Here is an 8,955-nt window from a genome sequence, read left to right as displayed (position 1 = left end):
GCAATCCTTTTGATAAAACAGACATTGATGCAAAGATGAGAATTCCAATTTGAAATATTTTGCTTATCCAAATGCAATACTAAACTGTATTTTCAAAATGAATGACCAAATTCTCCAATTTCTCTTTGCTATTTTTTCCACTTTGGTGGAACGTGGACAATTTTGGAAAACAATGACAGTAGAAACACAGGACATTTGCTATCAAATTTCTGTTTCATTTTCTATTTACATATGTTTTGTAGTAGGCTTACTTGATTAACTGTGGGCTGATTCTGGCCTAAATCTCCTTACTTATTCAAATGAAGGATGGTTGTGTGACTGTGCTTTAGCTGCATGTGAAAGCCAAAAAAATGCAAAATATATACCATGTAAAATTGTTATTTATTTGACAGTTAATTTATGCATACCCTCTGGTCTTCTACTGTACTGTTACAAGCAGAAAACATCAAGTTATGGACAAAAATCCAGTCAATCATTCAATTCATATTCTTCTGCTTTTTGCTTCCTGTTCTTATTCTTGTAACATTGATGATAGCTTGGTAACTAATGAGGTAAGACTAGATCCAGTATTGCTCAAGTTAATTATAAGATAAATTAACAATTAACTAAGATTGACATCAATGTATTTAAAAAATGTTTAAAAATATATAGATCATGAACAAATTCACCAATTACTACATCAAAATCAATGTAATTTTGTAGATCTTACAACCCTGCCCTTGTCAGCTTATGTATGCTTCTCTCCTGTTCTCCAGTTGACATGAATTGTGTTTTACTTTGGCCAAATTTTCAATATATCAATATGATTTTACACTATGGTTGTCAACAAGACATGTGAGAAATTTGCAATACCTTATAAAATGTTGTTCAGAAAACAAATATGCTGTTATTTTGAGCAGAACCGTCTCGTTGACGATCTGAGGAAAAAGTTAGAGGTGATAGAATAACCTGCAATAACAAGGATGAAAATGATCACATTCAAGCAAGCAAATTCTTGATAAGGTAGTTTATATTATACAAAGTAAATAAGGGTGAAAGTTGAGTCAAATATAGTGAAGAAATGCGGCTTATATATATGTGTATGTATATAATGCTAAGCGAATTAGTCAAGCCTAATGTTACACAAAGTAGAGGCATAACACTAAGCAATCACACCTTGAAATGAGGCTGTTTGTATCTCACATCATCAAAACACATTGCTGCATTACAGTGGATAACATGTGTGAGTCACTTCTAAATACGGCGTCTATTTAATTCATTATGTGTACAAACTTGAGATCCTGTCTTAGCAATGGCTTTGCCTTGGGTGTTTGGGTTGAGATGACACCACTACTCCTTCCAGGCATCCTCACTCACTTATAATCACCAAAGATGTCAGCTGAATTTGTGTCACCGAGTGATTCCTTCTGAAAACTACAGGACCTCCTTCAGAAACTGGAGGAAAAAAAGACTCTCCTGAGGTAAAAATTGCAAAATCGTCACCTCTGGGGTAATACTAATGCTGTGAGGAAAAGGTGAGGAGGAACAATACACCAGACCAGAGCCCAGTGTTAAAGCTACAGCAGTGAAAATTATTGTTAAGTTTTGAAGAGAAATGAGGATTGAATGTCTGTGGGGTTCTTTTCTGGATGGTTTTAAACAGGTATGTATTTGTGATTTGCAATGTGTACCTATCGTGTGTCTGTGAACTAAGTGTATTTGCAAACAGTAAAAGCTAAAATGATATTTTAATAACTGTTAAAGGGGAAATTTCTTGTCTAATAGGTAAGGGCTTGCTTAGGATCCTATCAGTATTTTTTCTTTCCATCCCTTGCTTTTGCCCTAATTTTAGCTCACCCAGATTTAGCTTTGTTTCATCCTTTAATCCTACTGTTTTGTTAGTGACACTGCTTGGACTATGTGGCTCAGCTCTGGCTGTCAAAGCCTGTAAGATCTCTCCCTAGGATGAGGTTATTGCCTTTCACTCTGAGTGTCTTTATATTGAATTGCTTGTGATATAATGTTCATATTGAGTTGGTTTGTCTGTGTTTGAGCATATGTTTGATTGTGTATTTATTGTACATGGATCAAGTGAATTTGACACTCAAGGATGAACTTGACCATTCTCTTCTCTGACCTTAAATTTCATACGGTCCCTTCCCTTCCACCTTACCACCGCCGTATCTGTCCATTCCCACGTTGGGTGATAGATATTGCAGAGGAGATGTTAAAGTTTGTGGGCCGTAGAAAGACAGCTCGGGATGAATATCTGTGGCACGGAGTAAGTGCTGGGAATTGGATGAGCCTGGCCAAGGGAAGCGTCAGCACTTTCCCTCCCATGCATTTTCACTCAGTTGGATTGAGTCTTATTATGTGACCCTGCTCTTCTCTCAGTGACCTAATAATATTGTTTCAGTTATCCTGTCCAGCCTGTGACCCCATGACTTCATAGAAGAATGTATTAGATTGAAGGGAAAAAGTTGGGAGTTTTTCCTCTTTTTTTTTTTTTTTTTCCAAAAAAGTGATTTCTTCCTGGGACTTCACTGACGCTTGAAATTAATGTTTCATTGTGATGTACCAGAAACAGAGATATACTGAATATCAAAGTTTTGTTCTGCTTAAAATAGGTTTACTGTATTATCGTCTATTGAGTATAATACAATGTGTGGTAATGTTGTACACACATTACCACATATGAAGACAATAAAATACATCATCAGGCACTATTGATGTGCCAAGACAAAACTGAAAACTTCAGTCACATAGTAACAGTGGTCTTTAATGACTAATACCAAAATGTAGAGCAACATGTTGGAAATGATGTAGCAATAATGGAGATGGTCGGTATTAACAAAAAGAAAAAACTGATTACACTTTACATGTATGTATTTGAGACTTTAAAACCAGCATTCGAATGTATAAATAAATTGTCTCTCTCAGAAATAATACAGGTTAAAACAGAATTCTTGTTAATATTTTATTAATCATAAACCTTTTAAAGATTGGGAGAATGACAGTAATGAATTAACTATGATCACTTACTGCATGCCTGCATATTTAGCCACTTTGTCAACTTCATTTGTATGGACCAAGATTCAATGTAAATAGATTTATTTGATAATTAACCACATCTTTGTATGGTTTTAAGTGCCTGGGAGCACATTTAGTTCTGTAATTGACTATGTTTAGGTGGTAATTTTCTGTTGTAGATTGGAAATATATTTAGGGTTGCAAAGACTGGGATGCCATGTACATTAAAAAACGGTTAATGTACCTGTCTGTCTGTATGTTATATTTATACCTAAAATCGTAGCTGATATTTTCTCATGAACACTGTTAATCATTTTCAGCAGCTTATGTTTTACCTCAGGTGGTCAGTTTTCAACCCAACATCTCTATAAACTGAGTGGTAAGTTTTTTTGTTTTTTTTTCATCCTTCACAGTCATTTAGTTGATGAAGTAAAAATACAGCACCTGCAGGGCCTCTAGTAGTTAATTTAAATTTTGATTTTTTTTAACAATGTTCGACCTTGAATCCTTATCTGTTGAAAGAATGTGAATTAATCCATTTATCAAAGGAGCAATCTTGTTTTCCTTTGGGTGCATGTCAAAGGCACCTGGCGTAGCCACAGATTATACTTTTCTCTGACTGAAGATCTAGCCACAGATAGTTCAACAAGTAGTCATGTTCATCAATGCCCTAGCTCCACAGGGAGGTGCACGATCAAAACGGGGAAAAAAAGAAGACAACAGACCAGTAACAGCAAAAATACAATTCACCAGATATGGTAAGCTCCCAAATCAAACCACTTTACCACAGTTGCTTCAACCTCAATGGAACTTGCAAAACAATCAATCCTAGAGCAACAGGAATAAGACAGATAGAGCTGAATTCAGTTTCACTATCATTACCTCAATGGGGGGCCACAGAAATTCCCAGAGTTTGGACTCTTAGATGGATTCATACTGAACAGCAAGACAATCTGGACCCAGCCCACACCTTTTTAAGGCCCTACAATTTTTGCAATGTGGGAAAAAAAATTGATATTGGTTTCTCCAGTTCCCCGTCTGTCTTTGTGATATGAGCTGCTCACGTGAGGCTCATCTCTACTTCAGACAGACGGTAGGAACATGGTCATAGCGCAGCTCATTGTTATAACACCATAGACATTTAGGACTTGATACAAGCAAAAACGCTCTTTCTGTAATTTTTTTCTTGGACAACTTACAATCGAGAAGTTTTACAACTCTCAACATGCAATCTCACCACTAAAAATCCCAGTCCAATGATCAAACCAGGAGCTCCTTTTTCTAACTGGTGGCACACACAGTGCCAGAATGCAGCCTAAGTCAAATTTTAAATAATAATTGGTGATTTTTAGGGATGCAATATAGCTATCGCCCAATAACTATCAGCCTATGTCAAGAAACTGTGACGTCATTAGCATTAGTATAGATAGAGAAAACAACTTTCAGACTGAAAGTAAATCATTTCAAAATTATCTCATGTCAGAAAACTCTGCCGTAATTGTAACTGTTAAAAAGTGATATATCAATTACCCCAGGATGGTACATGCAAACAATAGAAGTATAAACAAAAGGTCAGAACGACTCCCAAACTTGGATCTTCCAACACCATGTGAATGCATCTCAGCGTGTCAGTTAACAGAGGACATGATGGCAAACCGTTGCTAAGAAGGAGCATCTGAGGATGCCCAAGGTGCTTAAATAAATCATTTTTCATTACAAAATATTATATCTTATTTTAAAAGAGTAAACTATTTTTGGTCTTGATCACACAGTCTTACACCAACCTCCTTATTTCCAGGTATGTAATCGGCTTTTGGAATGAGAAAATGATCGGTTATCACTATCGGTTTAATAAAAAGGTCATTGTGCATCCCTAGTGATTTTCATTTACCTTTCAGTCACATTGTTTGTCTCAAGTACCTAAAACACTTATCATGCACTGCAACACATTCAAAAAGTCCATGGATTATTTACCTAAGAGGTGTGATGGTACTTTCTGATGGATTTCAGACATCTACAGATGTCGATACACCAATAATATGCAGCAAAACTGAAATTAAAGCAAAACACTCTTGTAAATCCATAGAAATTCTCAACAACTAATTTCTCATCATCATCAGCAACTGCAGTTAAAATTTACTATATCTGAATTACCATGAAATTAGCCTGCTCAAACTTGCTCTGTGAGCAAAGATCTGGGTTCAGTGTCACCATGAATGCCTCTTTGATCGGACATGGTTTTCTGTTATTACCAGCAGAATCAGTGTGGCACTATCAGTGAATTAACATGGTTATGTAGGAGCTTGTTAGACAGCTGGGGCAAATGAAGGAGATTTGGGAAATAATCCCTTCCCAATCTGGACACCGCAGCTGGTTGTCTCAAGTCTTTCCATCCCTCACAGCACATATGCACACATTTGTGCATACACACATGCCCGGCTCTGGACTGCATGTTGGTGCCAGCAGGAAAAGTGACACATGGATGGGGATTGATGGGAACGGCAAGAAGTGTATTGGTGTGTTTAACGGGGTTTTTTCAAAATCTGTCTAAAGCCCCATTTATGTACAAACACGTGCTCCAGTTCCACTTGGTCTGCAGGTTATTTAGACTCAACAACAGGGGTTTCTCTACTAACTTTAATCATGAAAGACCTTTCAAAAGAGATTCAGTGTCTGTTAGACTTGAGCAAGCCCTCTTTACTTCATTTGTGTGGTTGTAATGAAGCTTGTAATTGTCATCTCTGGTTTCTGGTAATACATGTTCACAGTTTGTTGCTGTCTGTTAAAGTTCATTCTTCTTTGTTCGCCTGTGAGCCAGATTGGCTAGGGAAAAAAAAAAAAAACATGTTGACCTTGTCTACAGATTTAGAAAACAGAAGCATCACTGACAGGGCAGCTGCACTGTGGCAGGCAGCAGAAGCTTGAGTTCCAATCAGATCATCAGGTCAGATAGCTGTAGTTAATGCCAAAGCTCAGAGCGAGTGTGTATTGCTGCTCTACTTGATGCACACAGGCAGTTTTGGTGTCCTTTATTAGAACCTTTGGTTGCCGTAAATTGTTGCTGAGATCGGATTCATGTGAAATAGGCCTGGGCCCATTAAACGTTTTGGATATGGCAAAAAAAAAAAAAAAAATGCAATTTGTGCAATTTGATCATCTCTAGTTCAACACCTGAAATACTTGGGTTAATCAAACCTAATTTCAATTGATTCCTACTGAACAGAAATAAAACAGTTTGAGATTTATAAAGCATTGATTTTATAAGTTCCATCTTATACTTTCTTTGGCACTCTGTTAAAAGACCCAGCAGCAAGTCCTGGGTTGTCCAAACTCTTTTTGTGATTTAGACGAAATGTGAAGTTGGAGATCTAATAACCTCCTCAGATTATTCTGAAAGTCATTCTACCAAGACAAACTTAACATATTTTTTTGGCAATGTTTATACACTGATTGTAATCTATAGTTGGAAAAATACTTCTTACATGTTAACATAACAATAAAAATAAATGTAAAATATATTACAAGTTGTGATGTCTAGTATATCCATTAATTTAGAGACTTCACTGTTCAATCTCTAACCGCCTTTTCCTTTTGACCTTAAATTAGTCAACTCGATATGCCTTACTTTTAAAAGTTGCTTAATACAAACTGTCAAATAATTTCATAGTAAAGCAATGCTGTGTTGGTAGCACCCACTTTGTTTGTGCCAGCATATTTTTGTCACACCTTCTGCCACTTCTTCACGAATCCAACCCTCACCCACAGGCATGTATAGGAACTCCAACGTATCAAAGTAATGTACAATATGCAGTTGGGTTCTGCTCCACATTTCTGAATCAATCCCCTGGATATGACCCCATCTTTCCATCTTCCACGCGTTGTGTTGCTTTTCTCTGTGGCGCTTATTGTTTTCTTTTGATTAATCTTCCTCCATGCTCTCCCTGACGCACTGGTCTGAGTCAGTAGGCTTCCTGTTGGTTTTCAAAACAACCCTTCATGTCAGCTTTCCTTCCGCCCATCTCTCCCTTTCCCCTGTTCCTCCCTCGTCTTCAATTCATCACTCCGCAGTCCATTTTACAGTATCTTTCTGCCTCCTTCCTCCATCCGTTTCTCTCGCTCCATTACCTTGCTCGTTCATGTCCCCTTCATCTCCCCCTCTGCCAGTCCAACCTCCTGACATGAATTCTTTTCAACCTCTTACTGTATTTCCCTCCTCTTCGTTCCATCTCCCCTCTTGCCATTCATCTTCAGGCCCTCTGTCCACTCCGTTCCTACAATCCCACCGCTCCCCTGCCCATTGCCCCCTCCTCTGCCCTCCCTCCTACCACCACCACAACCTCACCTCTCTGTCAGGCTCCTGCACCCTCCCTCCCGTTACTTCATCTGGCAGTGGAGCTACTCCACTCTTGCTGACAGTGCTGTTTGCGTGAACTGAGTACTCAGCTTCACAGCCCCCTCGCCTCACATTGCCTCCCCCTGCTCCCGCCCCCTCCGCCTCTTTACCTCATCCTCCACCTCCTTCCATCCTTACTTCTTGCTTCCCTCCTACCCAGCACCCCACTCCTCTTCTTCCCCCAGGCAGGGGAATTAACCTTCCAGCCCTGGGCTGCTAGGCTTTAATGACTGTCTGTGGGGCCAGCTTCGACCACACAACCCAAATGCTGACATCTGAGCCACACACACCTGTCTGCACTGCCTATATAAAAGTACAGACATAAATTAACCCACTGCATAGACACTGGTAGCAATGTTATCAGTATAAGTACATAGTCATCAAATGAAGACAGTTAGCTACAATGCTTTTGCAATTTTTTTCTATTATCTTTGATTTTCGTTTGCATTTTGTTTTTTAAACACACAAAGACTTCCTTGCATTTATTTTAGATTTTATGTTTCATTTTAATGAAATCTGAAAAGTGTGGTGTGGCCATGTGTTCAGTCCCTTTGCACAACTAAATATTTGTTTGTTTGTTTTTCCCAATTTTTCATCTTCAGTTCAGTGTATTTCTTTCTTTTGATGATGCTGTATGCTCACTAATGTTCTCTAACAATTCTCTAAGGTCATTTAGGGAATAAAAAGTAGAAATGACTGATAAAGGCTACATATCATGCCATTCAGAATTTTTAATTTGAAAACAAATTAAAACCATATACCATTTTTATTCAATTTCATTATTATGCTACTTAGTGTTAGCATACCACATAAAATCCCAACAAAACATGTAGCATGTTGTTGAAGTTACACAACACCTTAAGGGAATGCTCAGTGTTTTCTTTTGCAAGATACTGGTATTTTGTTACATACCTGCAATACAGATAAGAAGTTTCTTGCCAATATTTTAACAGACATCACTTGATATTTTTATTGCACAGCTGAACTGCAGATGCCCCAATGTAACTGCTTAGGGGATAGACTCATGAAACATTCGGTTGGTATAGTCAACACAGAGTCACAGCACAAGTGCAGCAGAGCATCGGATGATCAGCTGAAAGATACATGTGTAGGGGAAACAAACATGACCTTTTAAGTTGCCTCGCCAGGAGAGTTTTCAGTATGTTCCACTGAGCAAATGGTGGTATACTCCAGACACCATTCAGTTGGAAGTATATAATTGATAAAAGTGTTAGAGGGTCAATATTTTGGAAAAAAAAACAAAACTTCTTTTCAGACTGAATTTGACTGGTCTCTGTCTCTAGCTCTGCAGTGGAGCATATCAGCCTGGTAGTGTTCAGTGCAGAAAATACAGTTATGTGTGAAGTCTTGAATCCATTTATTATGTATAAGTGTTACAGACTGGCAGTGGTGAAGACATCCGTGTTACATCAGGAAATCTGAAGCAGTTCTGCTTCTTCCAACAAAGCACATTGTAGTGCTCAGAAATGGGGCCTTCTTTGATTTCCGTTTTACACATAGAAACGAGGTAATCAAATAAAAAACTGGTGTTT

The sequence above is a fragment of the Xiphophorus hellerii genome, chromosome 3 (genome assembly GCF_003331165.1).
Source record: "Xiphophorus hellerii strain 12219 chromosome 3, Xiphophorus_hellerii-4.1, whole genome shotgun sequence".
NCBI classification, from domain to species: Eukaryota; Metazoa; Chordata; class Actinopteri; order Cyprinodontiformes; family Poeciliidae; genus Xiphophorus; species Xiphophorus hellerii.
This window is presented reverse-complemented; position numbering follows the sequence as displayed.